General features: G+C 43.9%; 1 protein-coding gene and 1 non-coding gene across 4 annotated transcripts in view; one reads left to right on the forward strand and one right to left on the reverse strand.

Annotated features, from left to right (window-relative positions):
- The window catches only part of CMTM4 (CKLF like MARVEL transmembrane domain containing 4), an 80,030-nt gene that overhangs the window by 25,182 nt on the left and 34,683 nt on the right, over window positions 1–20,165 (reverse strand). The window lies entirely within an intron of this gene.
- TRNAG-CCC (transfer RNA glycine (anticodon CCC)) lies at window positions 4,496–4,568 on the forward strand. The gene has a single exon. It is a non-coding gene; the product is annotated as a tRNA-Gly (tRNA).

Here is a 20,165-nt window from a genome sequence, read left to right on the forward strand (position 1 = left end):
CCCTGAACTGGAAGCTCAGAGTCCTAATCCCTGAACCTCCAAGGAATTCCCTACAAATTAATTCATAACAGACTGTTAAGGTAAAGATATTGACTATATTACTTAAATTTTTTCAAAACAAAGAAAAGTATAAAACATTTGGAATTTCAGAGATCCATCTATGTGGCAGGATTGTGGATTTTTTTTTAAATTTAGGCTTCTGTTACTTTCCAAAATTTCTACAATGAGTATGTGTGGTTTTATTTTAAAAATCAAATAATTTTATGTGTAAACACATTGGGGAAACATCCATATTTATTATGAGTTACGTTTTAGTGACTTCTAAGAATGATTTATTTGTTTTGAAACTAGTCATGAATATTTTAAAATTATATTATACACTTGAATGGAAAATGAAAGTCATCCTCCAAAATCCACATCAGTCCCATTTCTTTATCAGAAAAGTTCATCATTTCCAAGGCCTAACATATGCTTATGTATATATATGTGTACATGTATGTATATATACATATATATATATATACATCTGAATCTTATACTTTGTTCACCTGAAACCAACATAATATTGCTCATTTCATTAAAAAAAAAAAAAAAAGGAAAAAGGCAGCCTGGGCTACCCAGGTGGCGCTAGTGGTAAAGAACCCGCCTGCCAATGCTGGAGACAAAAGAGATGCAGGTATGATCCCTGGGTCAGGAAGATCCACTGGAGGAGGGCATAGCAACCCACTCCAGTGTTCTTGCCTGGAGAATCTTCATGACAGAGGAGCCTGACGGGCTACCGTCTACAGGGTCGCAAAGAGTCAGACACGACTGAAGCAACTTAGCATGCACACACATACGCTCTCACCAATGGGATGGCAAGGACCCTCCCCCCAGCACCTAAGCGAACAGTACCTGTGCATCTATGAAAGCATCTTAGAAGATTAGACAAAATCCTAACCTTCCATGATCACCAGTTTATCAAAGGATTTCATGGAGCTCATTTAAAAATACACCTATAAGCGAAAGTCACAGCTTTTAAAAACAATTTTCAGGAGTCTTAAAAACCACCAGGTGTAAAAATGACTTTCCATTCGAAGATGTCTAGAACAACGTTAATCTGCGTGGCTCCTATGCAGTCACACGGCTTCTTCACTGACTCTGATAGCTCAGTGGCACCTGGGGGCTTGCCATGCTCAGAGTCTCTGTTCCAACCCAGCCACCACACCCCAAAATACACAGACAGGTAACTAACCAGGTACCAGGGGCTTGGGGAAGGGTTGGGGGTGTGGGTTGAGGTTTGGAAGGCAGAGGATCACCGAGAGTTTGGGGACCAGCAGAAGGCTCTAGAAGGTTTCCTGGAGAGCAGCAGAGTCAGTGAATGCTTGTGTCTGGTGGTGCCTCGCTTCCACACTGGATTCCTTAGCTGGGGGTGAGGTAGAGTGTGGGCACAGAACCTAGCCCCTCACCCAAGTACCTTTGTTTTAGTGGTTCCTAAACTCTTCTGTTCAAAGAACAGAACACCTGTTTTTATTTTTATTTTTTGGCCACGCTGTGTAGTTTGTGGGATCTTAGTTCCAGGGTATCTTAGTTCTTTGACCAGGAATGGAACCCGTGCCCTCAACAGTGGAAATGTGGAGTCCTAACCACACTGCCAGGGAATTCCCCAGAACACCTGTTAATAGTCTCCTGGCCCAACGCTCCAGGAAGCATAGTTTGCAAATCATCAGTCTGGTTTATGCATTGGGAACATATTTCTGTTGTGCTTTTAAAAAAAAAAAATTATTTTAAATTTGAAAACAACTCCTGCAGGCTGACTCTTCCAGTTACAGAGCAGCAGTCCTGAATTCACACAGGGTGCTTGGCTGCGGCCCCCACAGCCACCCAGCCTTGGGTTTTCTCAGCTAAGCTCCATGCTGTTTCCATCATAATGACATCCCTCCTGGTCTTGGGGTCCTCAGAACACATGGGCATGTTAACCTTTCTAAAAAGCCTCACAGTCAAAAACCTGTTTAACTTCATCTGACACGTGGACTGCATGACCTGAACAAAAAATGTTTTTATTTCTCAGGATGCCTATTAACACTACAGAGCAGTGTTTAGAGGGAAATGAATTGGGGAAACACAAAAAGGGAGTGCTGGTCAGTATCCAGCTTTGTCAGGTCACACACAATTTAAATGCACAGAGTACTCTACCTAGAGGGACAGGGTGGTGAGGGTGGTGCGAGGGGGCTTCAGAATGAAGGGGGCACATGCATGCCTGTCACTGATTCATGTTGATGTATGGCAAAAATCATCACAATATTGTAAAGTAATTATCCTCCAATTATATTAATTAAATGCACAGAGTAAAACACAGAAGCTCATTTACTCATCAGGGTAGCAACAACCAAGGACCTGTTAACTGATACACACACACACACACACACACACACACACACACACACGAGCAGGGTTCAAAGTACCTTCAGAATCAGACCAAGCTCTAATCAACTCTGGCACGTTCAAAATTAAAATATCTCTCTTCCCACCCGTGGGGCTACCCAGGTGGCTCAGTGGTAAAGAATCAGCCTGCAGTGCAGATGTGGGTTCAATCCCTGGATTGGGAAGATCCCCTGGAGAAGGGAATGGCAACCCACTCCAGTATTCTTGCCTGGAAAATCCCATGGACAGAGAAGCCTGATGGGTTACAGTCCATGGGGTAGCAAAAGTGTCAGACATAACTTCATGACTAAATAACAACAACAACTTCCCACCAGTACTGAAAAAAATATCTGAAAGATGAGCACGTTTGGCATTTAGTCACAGAGATCCAACAGGTAAGTTGTTAAAATGCCACCGCACTTCAAGAAGCAGTTCCATTCTAACCACTCTCAGCGGATGCTCAGATGGGGTCCCTGAGACCAGAACTGCAGAAAGGGCACAGCAGGTCTTTCCCTTCCATCTTTCTGAGTCTGGAGACCAGGGAATTTAAGCTGCTCCATAGCAGGCCAAACGACAGATCACCCTAAAGCATAAGCAAGCTCTCAGGTCAGGAGCCATGCGGCACGGTATGCAAAGGGTCTCAACAAGCTAGCTGTGCAGTAGCAGTGCTTCAGAAAGCAATGGCTTGCATTTAGGCAGCATCAATACTGTAATGAGGATGTTCTCAGGCCTCATGCTGGGCGCGGTCCGTTTGTCATCTCTCTCTCTTTTTTAAATATTTATTTGGCTGTGCCAGGCTTTAGTTTCGGCATACAGGCGGTAGTTGTTCCCTGCCCAGGGACTGAACCTGCACCCCCTGCGTGGGAGTTCAGAGTCTTAGCCACTGGACCACCAGGGAAGCCCCGTTTGTCATCTCTGATACTCATGCCTCCCCATGAAGCCAGCAGTACCCAGAAGCTCTGTCCCAGGGCCCAGAGCTGGTTTCTCCACATACCTCATTCTTCTCCCCCAGAGGCCTAATGGTGGACATATCCAGGGTCCAGAACCTCCCTACACCCTAGGCCACGGGAAAAGGCATCTGTGCATAGTTTCTCTTCAAGGAACACAGTAGGAGACACCAAGAGCCAGAGTCATGAGAGTCTCTGACAAAACACACAGCTCGATTACTCAAACGGATCTAATGACAGCAACATCTCAATTTTTCTAAGAAAAATAATCCCTGAGTTGCTCCACTCAAGGGAGGTCATCCATCCCATGAGTTAAAAGATAACCCTCCTTCCCCTGAGACAATAGAGCCACAAGCAAACACATTTTGGTTCCGAAAGAAAGGAGCTCATTACAGGTGTAAATTATTTAACCTGCAATCAATGCTTTTTTCCCATGATCTCTGGTTCCATTATTTTTCTCCAGCTAAACAATGTCCAAGCTACAGACCTGAGAGATGCAGAAATTAAAAGGAAACTACCTGCTTGGGAAAGGCAGGGACGCCCCCAGGAGCTAAAGGCACCCAGCCTGACAGGGAACACGAATTGGGCAGTAGTTAAGCAAGGGAGCCAAGGGGGCCAAGGCAAATAAGTTTCTGACTGTTGAGAAGAAAGGGAGAGACGAAGACAAAAGTGGGGAGGCTGCTGAGGGCTCAAGGCAGTCAGAAGAAAAGCAGGGACTGGGAGGCCAGCTCTACCAGGGGCGCTGCAGGCTGTGCTTGCTTCGAACCTCCGAGGGCTTTGTTTTCAGAGGACAGAAGGGTTCAGGCTGCTGCTGCTCCAGAAAGCTGTCTGTTGGTTGGCCTGAGGCTGGCCCATGTCACAAGGCCGACTCCAGCCAGTACTCTGACCTGTTGTTCAAGCTGGGTTCTACTGTGTAAATAAGTTTGCTATTTTGGAATCCTAAACCCATATGTAAGTTAAGAGCCAAACTCAGCAGACTGCATTTCCATTTCTTTTTCTGGCAAGGCTCTTACCTTTACCATAAATTATTATACTTAAAACAGTGTGAGCTCTAGGGCACACATACTAAACCCACACGTTATTTGTTGGCAATGGCTGGCCACAGTTTATCAGTTTCAGACCAATTAAAACAGGCTTCTGGGGCTTCCCTGGTGGTCCAGTGGCTAAGACTCCGTGCTCCCAATGCAGGGGGCCCAGGTTCAATCCCTGGTCAGGGAACTAGATCCTACATGCCACAACTAAGACTCCACATGCCAAAACTAAAGATCTCACATGTTGCAACTAAGACCCAGTACAGCCAAATAAACAGATACATTAAAAAAATAAAAATAAAACAGGCTTCTATGGGGACATTCAGTGACTGAGAGCATGCAAACAATATTATCCGATGAAGTGCAAAAACATTTCCTTGATTTAAAAAAAAAAAAAAGTCTAGAAAACCTTATGTGGTTGATGATATAATTGCACATGATTTCAGAAAACCACAGGACGGTCAGCATCTTTCCTGCCAAAAGAATGCCCACAACATTTTACTGCAAAAGCCACCCTGCCCCCAAAGCTGCGTTTTCAGACCATGTAAATCAGTAATGGAGCGAAAACGATGTGCATGTAGAGAACACAGGAAACAAGCCCTTCAAACCATACACATCTGAAGATGTTTAGATGCTGCTGGCGTCTGGGCTTTCTCTGCCCCCTTCCTTTCTGGTGTCCTAGCTTCATGGGTGAAGCTGAAATCCCGGGAAGCAGTGTCACATCACCAACGTGATTCAAAAAAGCAAAACCTTCCCCCCCACTTTTCCTTCCTCTCCTTGCTTTAATTCCTGGGCACCTCCTACCCCAACATCTCTGACAAACCACCTCAACAGATGTGAAGAACAGGACAGCTTTTCTCAGTGAATGAGAAAGCAGGAGGCCATGAACAATTTTTTGCTAAAGATTAATTGAGGCCAAAACAGAGATGTAAATGGTGTGCCTGAAGAACTATGGACAGAGGTCCATAATATTGTACATGAGATTTTGAACAAAACCATCCCCCCAAAACAGAAAAGCAAGAAGGCAAAGTGGTTATCTGAGGAGGCTTTACAAATAGCTGAAGAAAGAAGGGAAGCAAAAGGCGAGGGAGAAAGGGAAAGGTCCACCCAACTAAGCGCAGTTCCAAAGAACAGCAAGGAGGGACAAGAAGGCCTTCAGTGAGCAATGCATAAAAACAGGAAAACCACCAAAGGGAAAGACCAGAGACGGCTTCAGGAAAACTGGAAATGTCAAGGAAACACTTGACCCAAAGCTGAGCACAATAAAAGACAGAAACGAAAGAGACCAGTAGATGTTGAAGAGATCAAGAAAAGATGGAAAGAATACATGCAAGAACTGTACAAAAAAGATCTTAATGAACCAGATAACCATGATGGTGTGGTCAGTCACCCAGAACCAGACCTTCTGGAGTATGAAGTCAAGTGGGCCTTAGGAAGCACTGCTGCCAATAAAGCCAGTGGATGCAGTGAAATTCCAGTAGAGCTGTTCAAAACCCTAAAAGATGATGCTATCAAAGTGTTGCACTCAATATGTCAGCAAATCTGGAAGACCCAGCAGTGGCCACAGGACTGGAAAAGGTCAACCCGCATCCCAGTTCCCAAGAAGGGTAGTATTGAAGAATGTGCTAACCATTGGACATTCACTCATTTCCCATGCTAGTAAGGTCATGCTTAAAATCTTGCATGCTAGGCTTCAGCATGGGCTTCCCTGGTGGCTCAGACGATAAAGAATCTGCCTTCAATGTGGGAGACCTGGGTTCGATTCCTGGGTTGGGAAGATCCCCTGGAGGAAGACATGGCAACCCATTCCAGTATTCTTGTATGGTGAATCCCCATAGACCGCGAAGCCTGCAGACCGAGAACTGCAGGCTGCAGTTCATGGGGATCACAAAGAGTCGGACATAACTGAGCAACTGAACAACAGAGAATTGCATATTCTAAGAGGCCAGGAAGAAGTCCACCTGGAAAAGCCCAGCAGAGTCCTAACAGCCCCCAGCACTGCAGCAGCAGCATCCAGCTGAGGAAGGGTCCCAAAGGAGAGAAGCCTCCTTAAGTGGCCACACCCCATGGCCTTGTGCATATATTCAGGGACTTACATTCGGGTACCCACCCCCTGCACCTTAGCACACAAATCCAGGCACTGGATTACAAATTCAGCACTGGTGTCCCCAACACCGGCAGTACCCTCCAGAATGTGTGACCCTGTGGCCCTCCTAAAAATCCAACATTTGCTGGGTCTTCCCTGATGGTCCAGTGGTTAAGAATCTGCCTGCCAGAAACCCACACAAAATTGAAAAGCAATTTTCCACCAATTAAAAAATAAATAAATTTAAAAAAATAAATAAAAAGGTTTAAAAAATGAAGAAGAAGAATCTGCCTGCCAATGCAGGAGACACCACCAATTCGATCATTGTCCAGGAAGATCCCACATGCCGCAGGGCGACTAAGTCTGTGTGCCACAACTGCTGAAGCCCACGAACTCTAGAGTCCTCAGTCTGCAACTGCTGAGCCCATGTGCCTATAGCCTGCGTTCTGCAACAAGAGAAACCACTGCAAAAAAAGAAAAAGAGAGAAAGGAGTCACCGCAGTGAGAAGACCAAGCACCGCAACTAAGAGAGTAGCCCCTGCTCGCTGCAACTAGACCAGGAATTCGTGCAGCAACAGGGACTAGCGCAGACAAAAATAAATAAATAATAAACACATAAAATTTTTAAAAGATTCAAGATTTGCTGAGTCTTTCTACCACAGGTCAAATGCTATGCTGGGCGGTGTCACAAGATTCTCTCCCTTTACTTAACCTGCACCTGATCATGGGAGGAACATGGTTGGTTTGTTTGTTTTTCATTGGGATGTAATTCACTCGCATCATAAAAATCATCCACTTCAAGTGTACCTAGAATTCAGTGGTTTTTAGCACATTCAGTGTCATGCACCCATCACCATTATGTAATTGCAGGATGTCTTCATCACGCCAAGAGGAACATCATTTCTAAGCCCCACCCTATTGATAAGGAAACTGCTGCTAAGCTGCTGCTGCTAAGTCGTGTCCGACTCTGTGCGACCCCATAGACGGCAGCCCACCAGGCTCCCCCGCCCCTGGGATTCTCCAGGCAAGAACACTGGAGTGGGTTGCTATTTCCTTCTCCAATGCATGAAAGTGAAAAGTGAAGTAAAGTCGCTCAGTTGTGTCCGACTCCTACCGACCCCATGGACTGCAGCCTTCCAGGCCCCTCCATCCATGGGATTTTCCAGGCAAGAGTACTGGAGTGGGTTGCCATTGCCTTCTCCGAAGGAAAATGAGGGAGCAATATTAAACAACCCAACCAGGATCAGCAAGTCTCTGGCAGAGCTGTGGTAAAACCCAGTCCCTGAACCCCTCACAGCACTTGCCGCCGCTGATCACCCTCCCATCCGCCCTTGGCTTCTGCTCCTTCCTTCCCATCGCTCCCCGGGGCAGTTCCCTCTGCTGCTTTCTCACCAGACGTGTGAACCCAACAGATTTTCCTGACCCTGACTCCCTCTCCCACATCTGCTTCTCTAGTCTGAGCTCCCATCTAAGCCCCGGATGCAGGCTGCACCTAAATGTCCCCAGTCACCCACAAATGTGAACATGAAACTCCCTCCCTGATGCAACTAATGGCATCGCCAGCCGTAGGCAACAGTCACTCAGCATAGTAATTACAGAGTTGGGGCTCTGGGGTCTCATGATCCTGAGTTCTAACTTCAGCTCTGCCACTTACTAAAAATAGCTCTGTGCCCTGGGCATCCTGCTTCTCTTCTCTGGGCCTCTGTGAGGATTAAACACTGTAAGACACTAGCCACACACCCAGCACATAGTGAGCGTAAAGTACAATAAACAGTAGCCCTTGTCACGACTATGCGGAAGGTCCAGCAGAACTCACACGTGATCCAGTCTTCATCAAGCTGACTCCGGTGGGGAAATGTGTCCAGGTTGCAACATTTGTCAGAATTTCCTTGTGAAGGACAAACAATATTCCATCATATGTGTATACCACACTCTGTTTATCCATTCCTCTGTTGATGGACACTTGAGTTGCTTTTATCTTTTGGCTATTGTGAATAACACTGCTATGAATGCGGCTGTAGAAACATCCTGTTTGAGTCCCTGCTTTCAATTCTTTTGAGTTCTACTCAGGAGTAGAACTGCCGGCTGTTGTTCAGTTGCTCAGTCGTGTCCAACTCTTTGCAACCCCATGGACTGCAGCACATCAGGCTTCCCTGTCCTTCGCTACCTCCAGGAGTTTGCTCAAACTCATGTCTATTGAGTTAGCGATGCCATCTGACCATCTCATCTTCGGTTGCCTCCTTCTCCTCCTGCCCTCAAGGCAAGAATACTGAAGTGGTTTGCCATTCCCTTCTCCAGGGGAACTGCTGGATCATATGGTAATTCTACTTGTAATTTTTAGGAGTTAAAAACTTAAGCATAAGAGAAAAAGAAATGAAAGTATAAAAATCAAAGTAGTTAAGTAAACCCCTTAAATCGCAATAGAAAATATTAATATGAAATTATTTCTTTTAAAAAATAGCTGTATCCATTGAAAAGGGCTAGAAACAATAACTCAATAATGATAAGCACCTCAAGTGTCCAGAACGAGGTTCTGAATATTATTTCCCACTAACAGGAATGGAAACTTCTTGGAGAAATGACTGATTCCAGGCCTGCAACAGGACTTACACAAGATGAGCATGTCAGAAAGCAAGGACTAAAGACTACTGGGACTAAGGATACAAGTCAACTTGAAGGGGCTCCCAACGGCCAAGAGGACGATATAAGCATCAAAATATTTATTCATTAATTTATTTATTTCATTAAAATAACACCTAAATCTTGGTTTCTAAATACCATTCTTTTTCACTGAAAGGAACCAGGGTTCCTTGGAGCTGAGGTAGAAGAGTTTGAGATGAGTCTTTAAACCTTGTATAAGAGAGTGAAGTGAACATGTCTAAAGGGCACTAGAGCCAGTTCAGAGGGGCTTTCATTGGCCAAACCCAGGACAATCTGATCAAAATAAATAATGATAGCTAAGTATTAAAACCCACCGATAACATATGAACTCATGAGTCTACACTGATGTAAACAAACAGGGAAGACGGGAAAACTCTTCCTTAAGATTGAAAATGCCGCTAAAAAATACAGAAGGAATGATGGATTCATAAAATTTCCATCACTGGCAATTGTCATAAATAATACTTGGTTCAAGCAAGAATCATCAGTGGACATTAAAAATACTGAGTGAAAGCTGGAGAAGTTATAGGATATTTACAGTCTAAAAGTATCTCCCCTACAAAAATAGTTACTAATGACATAGAAGAAAAACAACTTCACAGCAGAGAAGTGTGGCACACACCACTTTAACAAAGTTAAGATCATTGGGAATGGAACAAATCGGTATCATTTGCCTCTGAGGTGATGCGCTGAAAAGAATGCATCATCATTTCTGTGGTATTTCTGACAATACCACAAAACAACCCAAATCGAAACAGCAGACAACATCAGACAAACCCAAACTGAGGGACCTTCTACAAAACAACTAGCCTGTATTCTGGCAAAATGTCAATGTCATGAAACGCAAAGGCTGATACCCCACACTCAAGGAGATGGAAGAGACGTGATGAGTGAACACAACATCAATCCAGGACATTCTTGTACCATAAAGATCAGTTTTGAGACAATCAGGGAACACAACTCAGGTGTACAGGTTAGCAATTGTATCAGGGTTAACTCCCTGACTTCCATTGTTGTACTGAGGTTACATAAAAAGTGATCTTGTCTTTGAGGATTCTGAAGTATTTAAGGACAAAGAGGCATCAAGTCTGCAACATATCCTCAAAAGATTTAAAATATTATAAAAATACACAGATACACACGTGTATATATATACATATAAACAGAGGGAAATAGAAAGAATAAAGCAAAAATGTGGTAAAAATTTAACATTTGGAGAATCTAGGTGAGAGTATGTATGATTTTATACTCTTGCAATCCTTATGTAATACTGAAATTATTTCAAAATTTATTTCAAAATAAAGTCTTTTTAGATGACCACAAAATATTGAAATATATTAAATACATAAAAATTCACAAGTTCCCTGGTGGCTCAGACAGTAGAGAATCTGCCTGCAATGCAGGAGACCCAGGTTAGATCCCTGGGTGAGGAAGATCCCCTGGAAGAGGGAACAGCAAACCCACTCCAGTATTCTTGCCTGGAGAATACCAAGGACAGAGGAGCCTGGCAGGCTACAGCCCATGGGGCTGCAAAGAGTCAGACATGACTGAAAAACTAACACCATATCACAAGTTTGTATGGACATTACAAGGAGAAAGAACCCACTGTTCAACTGTGGAAGTTGCTAAAGCATCAGCTTGTTATTAGGAATACCGGTAAGTAAAGGGAAAAAAATCAAGCATGTACCCTGCCTTTCCTATATAAACTGTATTTCAGGGTAATCAAATGGATGACGAGGGCAAGTTCCTTACAGAATCCCAGCTAACAAAGGCAGAAGGACTGATGGACTTAGAGAATCACCACTGTGTAATGGACCAAGGCCAGAGTTTCTCACTCCACCTAAAAACGAGATGGTTTTAACTTTGCTGGACTCAACCAAAAACATTCTTTTTCTGTACTTTCACTTATCAAAGTCATTCTTCTAACTCTAATTTGAGTCAGTCTCCACTAAAGCTTTCTCTGGCTCTTTCTTCTGCCAAACCAGTCTTATCTCTCCCTCTGACTTCCTGTAGCTTTTGGTCTCTGCTAGTGGTTCACATCCTTGGTTCATCGTTTCAAAATTCTGACGCCCACACTATGCCTACCCTGCACTCAAGGTTTTCATGAACTCAGCAGTACTGACACTGTGGGCTAGATCGCTTGCTGCAGGGATGGTCCTGTGCACTGCAGACGTCTAGCAGCATTGCAGGCCTCTACCCTCTAGATACCAACACTTACTCCAACTGTCGCAGGAAGGGAGACCCCAGGGGTGACAACCAAAAACTGTCTCCAGATACTGTCAAATGTTCAAATGGTTCTCATGGAACAATGGACTGGTTCAAAATTGGGAAAGGAGTATGAAAAGGCTGTATACTGTCACCCTGCTTATTTAACCTATATGCAGAATGCTGCTAAGTCGCTTCAGTTGTGTCCAACTCTGTGCGACCCCATAGACGGCAGCCTACCAGGCTCCTCCGTCCCTGGGATTCTCCAGGCAAGAATACTGGAGTGGGTTGCCATTTCCTTCTCCAATGCATGAAAGTGAAAAGTGAAAGTGAAGTCGCTCAGTCATGCCCGACTCTTAGCGACCCCATGGACTGCAGCCTACCAGGCTCCTCCATCCATGGGATTTTCCAGGCAAGAGTACTGGAGTGGGTTGCCATTGCCTTCTCCGATATACAGAATACATCATGTGAAATGCCGGGCTGGATGAACCACAAACTGGAATCCAGATTGCAGGGAGAAATAGCAATAACCTCAGATATGCAGGTGACACCACCCTAATGGCAGAAAAGGAAGAGGAACTAAATAGCCTCTTGATGATGGTGAAAGAGGAGAGTGAAAAAGCTGGCTTAAAATTCAACATTCAAAAAACTAAGATCATGGCATCTGGTCCCATCACTTCATGGCAAATAGATGTGGAAACAATGGAAACAGTAACAGACTTTATTTTCTTGGGCTCTAAAATCACTGTGGGCAGTGACTGCAGCCATGAATTAAAAGATACTTGCTCCTTGAAAGAAAAGCTATGACCAACCTAGATAGCATATTAAAAAGCAGAGACATCACTTTGCCGACACAGGTCCGTGTACTCAAAGCTATGGTTTCTCCAGTACTCATGTATGGCTATGAGAGTTGGGCCATAAAGAAAGCTGAGAGCCAAAGAATTGATGCTTTGAAATGTGGTGCTGGAGAAAACTCTTGAAAGTCCCTTAGACAGCAAGGAGATCAAACCAGTCAATCTTAAGGGGAATCAACCCTGAATATTCATTTCATTGGACGGACAGATGCTGAAGCTGAAGCTCCAATACTTCAGCCACCTGATGGGAAGAGCCGACTCACTGGAAAAGACCCTGATGCTGGGAAAGATTGAAGGCAGGAGGAGAAGAGAACGACAGAGGATGAGATGGTTGGATGGCACAACGATTCAATGGGCATGAGTCTGAGCAAACTCCGGGTAACAGTGAAGGACAGGGAATCCTGGCTGCAGCCCATGGGATTGCAAAGAGTTGGACACAAATGAGCAAACTACAACAACAAATTGTCAAATGTCCGCTGGGGGATGGGGGCAAAACCTCTTCCCACCTCCAGTGGGAACCAGTGATGTAGTTCATGATCATTAAAGGCTGTTAAGCCACTAGGTAAGAGGTTGATGAGGAATTTTAAACAGATGGATCAAATTCAGAACACTTATATCTGAAACTGAGTCCTAAAACTGAGTTTCCCTGCAGTTTATGATTAACTTCTGTATCCAAAACTGTATTCCCTTTCTTGTCTCCCTCCTGTTCCCCCTAAGCACTGAGGAGTATCAAAAAAAGAAGGGGACTGAAACCGAGAAGGATCACGAAGGACCTTGCTGGGTACAAAAACCCCTCTCTGCCCCTGGTCCTCGTTTGTAAAAAAGCTTTAGCCTCCCAAGGCTCCTAAACAGCAGACTCAGTAGTTACTAATTAGAGAAGGAACACAGAAACAAAGGAAAAGCAGTTCAGCAAGAAAAGTAATGATGGCTTAAACAATAGTTCAGTGATAAGGCAGAGCCCTGATCCTCCACAAAGCACATACAAAATTATCTGACCCACATTTCTGAGTCAAACTGCAGAAACTGTGACCCATACCCAGGTGGAGGATGGTGACTATCTGCTGCCCACAAGTATGGAGCCCCTAGGCTGGTTAAAGCCAGAAGGCTGATGAATAAGATTACAAAATCATCATCCTGTTACCTCACCATCAACCAATCAGAAGGAAGTCCACGAGCTGATCCCCAACCCTGCTACTCTCACCAGGATGTAAGCAGGAGAAAGAGCATCTTTCTTTACAAAAGAGAAGTCATTTTTTTACCTAAGCTATTCTATTTTTTATCTAAGCCTGGGCACAATGCTTGTCCTTGAATGGAGCTTGGTAATTAGTGATCTTAAGGGAATAAAAGAATTTAGGAACACATAACTGTTATCAAGCAGGAAAAGTAATAGTAGCAAGATAATCTATCAGTTGTAAACACTCCTAGTTAGGTTTCAACAGTAAAGACTAGCCTGAAGTGCTCAAGCACCATATTAACAGGAACCTAAGGGAAGATGAAAAGATCTCTAGTCTTTCCCATTCTGTTGTTTTCCTCTATTTCTTTGCATTGATCCCTGAGGAAGGCTTTCTTATCTCTCCTTGCTATTCTTTGGAACTCTGCATTCAGATGCTTATATCTTTTCTTTTCTCCTTTGCTTTTCGCTTCTCTTCTTTTTACAGCTATTTGTAAGGCCTTCCAGACAGCCATTTTGCTTTTTTGCCTTTCTTTTCCATGGGGATGGGCTTGATCCCTATCTCCTGCACAGTGTCGAGAACCTCCGTCCACAGTTCATCAGGCACTCTATCTATCAGATCTAGGCCCTTAAATCTATTTCTCACTTCCACTGTATAATCATAAGGAATTTGATTTAGGTCATACCTGAATGTGACTGGTGATAGAAGCAAGGTCCGATGCTGTAAAGAGCAATATTGCATAGGAACCTGGAATGTCAGGTCCATGAATCAAGGCAAATTGGAAGTGGTCAAACAGGAGATGGCAAGAGTGAATGTAGACATTCTAGGAATCAGTGAACTAAAATGGACTGGAATGGGTGAATTTAACTCAGATGACCATTATATCTACTACTGCAGGCAGGAATCCCTCAGAAGAAATGGAGTAGCCATCATGGTCAACACAAGAGTCCGAAATGCAGTACTTGGATGCAATTTCAAAAATGACAGAATGATCTCTGTTTGTTTCCAAGGCAAACCATTCAATATCACAGTAATCCAAGTCTATGCCCCAACCAGTAACGCTGAAGAAGCTTAAGTTGAATGGTTCTATGAAGACCTACAAGACCTTTTAGAACGAACACCCAAAAAAGATGCCCTTTTCATTATAGGGGACTGGAATGCAAAAGTAGGAAGTCAAAAAACACCTGGAGTAACAGGCAAATTTGGCCTTGGAATACGGAATGAAGCAGGGCAAAGACTAATAGAGTTTTGCCAAGAAAATGCACTGGTCAGAGCAAACACCCTCTTCCAACAACACAAGAGAAGACTCTACACATGGACATCACCAGATGGTCAACACCGAAATCAGACTGATTATGTTCTTTGAAGCCAAAGATGGAGAAGCTCTATACAGTCAACCAAAACAAGACCAGGAGCTGACTGTGGCTCAGATCATGAACTCCTTATTGCCAAATTCAGACTGAAATTGAAGAAAGTAGGGAAAACCACTAGACCATTCAGGTATGACCTAAATCAAATCCCTTATGATTATACAGTGGAAGTGAGAAATAGATTTAAGGGCCTAGATCTGATAGAGTGCCTGATGAACTATGGATGGAGGTTTGTGACACTGTACAGGAGACAGGGATCAAGACCATCCCCATGGAAAAGAAATGCAAAAAAGCAAAATGGCTGTCTGGGGACGCCTTACAAATAGCTGTGAAAAGAAGAGAAGCGAAAAACAAAGGAGAAAAGAAAAGATATAAGCATCTGAATGCAGAGTTCCAAAGAATAGCAAGGAGAGATAAGAAAGCCTTCCTCAGGGATCAATGCAAAGAAATAGAGGAAAACAACAGAATGGGAAAGACTAGAGATCTCCTCAAGAAAATTAGAGATACCAAGGGGACATTTCATGCAAAGATGGGCTCGATAAAGGACAGAAATGGTATGGACCTAACAGAAGCAGAAGATATTAAGAAGAGGTGGCAAGAATACACAGAACAACTCTACAAAAAAGATCTTCATGACCAAGATAATCACGATGGTGTGATCACTCACCTAGAGCTAGACATCCTGGAATGTGAAGTCAAGTGGGCCTTAGAAAGCATCACTATGAACAAAGCTAGTGGAGGTGATGGAATTCCAGTTGAGCTATTCCAAATCCTGAAAGATGATGCTGTGAAAGTGCTTCACTCAATATGCCAGCAAATCTGGAAAACTCAGCAGTGGCCACAGGACTGGAAAAGCTCAGTTTTCATTCCAACCCCAAAGAAAGGCAATGCCAAAGAATGCTCAAACTACCACACAATTGTACTCATCTCACATGCTAGTAAAGTAATGCTCAAAATTCTCCAAGCCAGGCTTCAGCGATACGTGAACCATGAACTTCCTGATGTTCATGCTGGTTTTCGAAAAGGCAGAAAAACCAGAGACCAAATTGCCAACATCCGCTGGATCATGGAAAAAGCAAGAGAGTTCCAGAAAAACATCTATTTCTGCTATATTGACTATGCCAAAGCCTTTGACTGTGTGGATCACAATAAACTGTGGAAAATTCTGAAAGACATGGGAATACCAGACCACCTGACCTGCCTCTTGAGAAATCTGTATGCAGGTCAGGAAGCAACAGTTAGAACTGGACATGGAACAACAGACTGGTTCCAAATAGGAAAAGGAGTACGTCAAGGCTGTATATTGTCACCCTGCTTATTTAACTTATATGCAGAGTACATCATGAGAAACGCTGGACTGGAAGAAACACAAGCTGGAATCAAGATTGCTGGGAGAAATACCAATAACCTCAGATATGCAGATGACACCACCTTTATGGCAGAAAGTAAAGTGGAACTAAAATGCCTCTTGATGAAAGTGAAAGAGGAGAGAGAAAAAGTTGGCTTAAAGCTCAACATTCAGAAAACGAAGATCATGGCATCTGGTCCCATCACTTCATGGGAAATAGATGGAGAAACAGTGGAAACAGTGTCAGACTTTATTGTTTGGGGCTCCAAAATCACTGCAGATGGTGACTGCAGCCATGAAATTAAAAGACGTTTACTCCTTGGAAGGAAAGTTATGACCAACCTAGATAGCATATTGAAAAGCAGAGACATTACTTTGCCAATAAAGGTCTAGTCAAGGCCGTGGCTTTTCCAGTGGTCATGTATGGATGTGAGAGTTGGACTGTGAAGAAAGCTGAGCGCCGAAGAATTGATGCTTTTGAACTGTGGTGTTGGCGAAGACTCTTGAGAGTCCCTTGGACTGCAAGGAGATTCAACCAGTCCATTCCAAAGGAGATCAGTCCTGGGTGTTCTTTGGAAGGACTATGCTAAAGCTGAAACTCCAGTACTTTGGCCACCTGATGCGAAGAGTTGACTCTTTGGAAAAGACCCTGATGCTGGGAGGGATTGAGGACAGGAGGAGAAGGGGACAACAGAGGATGAGATGGCTGGATGGCATCACCGACTTGATGAACAAGAGTTTGGGTGAACTCCGGGAGTTGGTGATGGACAGGGAGGCCTGGTGTGCTGCAATTCATGGGGTCGCAAAGAGTCGGACATGACTGAGCGACTGAACTGTCCTGAAGGGAAGATGAGGAAATCAAACCAGTCAATTATTAAGGAAATCAGTCCTGAATATTCATTGGAAGGACTGATGCCGAAGCTGAATCTCCAGTTGACCACCTGAAGCAAAGAACTGACTCACTGGAAAAGACCCTAATGCTAGGAAAGACTGAAGGCAGGAGAAGAAGGGGATGACAGAGGATGAGACAGTTGGATGGCATCACTGACTCGATGGACATGAGTTTGAGGAAGCTCCAGGAGTTGGTGATAGACAGGGAAGCTTGGCGTGCTGCAGTCCATGGAGTCGCAAAGAATAGGACATGACTGAGTGACTGGACCAAACTGAAGGGGAAGATGGTGTTGATCTTTTCTGACACATGAGATTTCAATCAACTAATGTTTGGACTCTGCCCACCATCCAAGCCCCTTCATGAATTTGCATGAACTCTTAGCTTAAAACTTCCCCAATTATGCTATTGAAGAGAAACACTGCTTTGGAAAGGATCCTTTGCTGCATGTAACAATAAACCCTTCCTTCCTCCAATCTTTGGCTTGGTTGTGTCTTTTGGCTTGACACCCAGCAAGAGGTGAACCCAATTTTCCAGGTAACACTAATGTTGCCTTTTAAAACTCTTCCCTGAAAGCCACTGGGGAGTTCGGATATTTTGAGCACAAACTGCCCATTCTTCTAGCTTGGCATCCTGCAACAAACTCTGTGTGTTCCTTCACCTCAACCTAATGTCAGTAGACTGGCTTTGCTTGGTGTTGGTTCTGGCTGTGAAGCATGTGGGATATTAGCTCCCTGACCAGGGATTGAACCCCCTAAATTGGAAGGGTGGAGTCTTAGCCACTGGACCACCAGGGAAGTCCTTTGGTGTTGGTTCAGATGCCAAGCAGGACCCTGTGAGGCTCCTGGGCATGGAGGCCTTACTGTCCCCCATTTCTACTCCAGCCTCCATGACCTTTCCCCAAAGGGCAGCTGCTAATCAAGGGAGGAACAGCCAAGAAACCACCTGAAGCAAGATAAAAGAGACCAGAGAAGCTCATCAAGATTAGGGGACTTGACCACCTGAGACCCTGCACACACCCTAATCTTGTCAGCACCCCCAACCTTTTGAAGCTCTGCAGAAGAAAGAAGAATGCAAGACTATTTATTGCCTTGATCCTTATCCCATATCTGCCTGCCTGACTATATAACCTCTCCCTGTTCTCCAGGGAGGGGAACATAGTTCCTGAGGCACTAGCCTACTCTGTTCCCTCTTTGCCTGGCAAAGAAATAAAGCCACTCCTTCCTTCTCCATAGCTCTGTCTCCATATTTCTGTTCGGCATTGGTGCACAGAGAGCCAAGATTTTGGCAGCAGTTCTGCAACACACTCACCAATCCATGTCTTATGTCTACAAAGTATGGCAATGAGACTACTACTGCCTTCTGATGTGGATGCAATAAGATGCAACAGCAGCATCTATAAAGCTTCTTTCAGGACCCCTCTCCCAAAAATCAAATCTGTAAATTTAACCAGCTTCCAGGAAATAGAAGAGTTAGAGGAACCTGTTAAAATTACACTACAAGGCGGCCATCAGCCAAATCTAAAATGTGGGAAATTCTACACAACAAATTAGCATATCACATCAACAAATACATGGCATAAAAGGAGAGGGGAGCTGTTACAGAAGAACAGAGACTTAAAAACCACAGCAAACCGAAGCAATGTGTGGATCTTGTTTAGATTCTAATTCATTCAAATCAAAAAGGCATTTTTGAGATCACTGGAGAAAAATGAACACATACTGGATATTAAATGATAGTTGAGGAATTATTAATTATTTAGATGTGATCACTGTGAACGTATCATTTGGGGGAAAATGTCTTTAATTGCTGTTGTTCAGTCGCTAAGCCATGTCTGACTTTGTGTGACCCCATGGACTGCATGCAGCACACCAGGCTTCCCTGTCCTTCACTATCTCCTGGAGTTTGCTCAAACTTCTGTCCATTGAATTGGTGATGCCATCCAACCATCTCATCCTCTACTGCCCTCTTCTTTTGCCTTCGATTTTTTCCAGCGTCAGGGTGTTTTCCAGTGAGTTGGCTCTTCATATCAGGTGGCCAAAGTATTAAAGGTTCAGCATCAGTCCTTCCAGTGAATATTCAGGGTTGACTTCCTTTAGGATTGACTGGTTTGGTCTCCTTTAACTGTTAGGGTTGCATACTAATAAGCATTTATAGTAGAAATGCTATGGTACCTGAGACTTGTTTTAAAATAATGCTAACGTGCTGTGTTCAGTTGTGTCTGACTCTCTGTGACCCCACAGACTGTAGCCCACCAGCTCCTCTGTCCATGAGATTTTTTCCCTGCAAGAATACTGGAATGTGTTGCTATTTCCTCCTCTAGGGAATCTTCACAACCCAGGGATAAAACCCGTCTCCTGCATTGGCAGGCGAATTCTTTACCACTGAGCCACCAGGGAAGCCCTGAAAGGTATACTAGCTAATGGTTAATTTTATGTGTCAACTTGAGTGAGTCACAGGTGCCCAGATTAAACACTGTTTCTAGGCATGTCTGTGAGGATGATTCCAGGTGAGATTAGCATTTGAATTGTAAACTCAGTAAAGCAGACTGCTTCCCCTCAAGTGGCTGAGCTTTGTCCAATCTCTTGAGGGTCTATATAGAATAAAAGGCAAAGGGGGGATCTGTCTCTTTTTCCAGCCTCTCTGTTGAGCTGGCATGTCTCATAACATCTTTTCCTGTCTTTGAATTCGTTATCAGCTCCCCTGGTTCTCAGGCCTTCAGCTTCAGAGTAAATTACACCACTGACTTTCTTGGGCCTTACGCTTGCAGATGATCAAGGGACTTTCTCAGCCTCCATAATCTCATGAACCAACTCCTCAATAATAAATCTTTCATACCCTATTGTTCTGTTTCTCTGGAGAACCCTGATTAACACAATTAGTAAACATTTGAAAGCTTCCATAATAAAAAGCTAAATTTAAAAAGAATATTGAAGGACTATATCCAGAATATACAGATGACTCTCAAATCCTTATAAGAAAACAATCCATGGGAGTTCCCTGGTGGTCTAGTGGTTAGCATTTGGTGCTTTCGTTTCATGGCCCGGGTTCAATCCCTGGTTGGGGAACTGAGATCTCACAAGTCACACAGCATGGCCAAAAAATAAATAAAATTAAAATGGGAGGAAGAAGGGAAGAAAAAAAAACAAACCCAATTAAAAAGTAGGAAGAAGATATGAACAGACACTTCATGAAAGAA

This window comes from Bos indicus, chromosome 18 (genome assembly GCF_029378745.1).
Source record: "Bos indicus isolate NIAB-ARS_2022 breed Sahiwal x Tharparkar chromosome 18, NIAB-ARS_B.indTharparkar_mat_pri_1.0, whole genome shotgun sequence".
In the NCBI taxonomy this organism is placed as follows: domain Eukaryota; kingdom Metazoa; phylum Chordata; class Mammalia; order Artiodactyla; family Bovidae; genus Bos; species Bos indicus.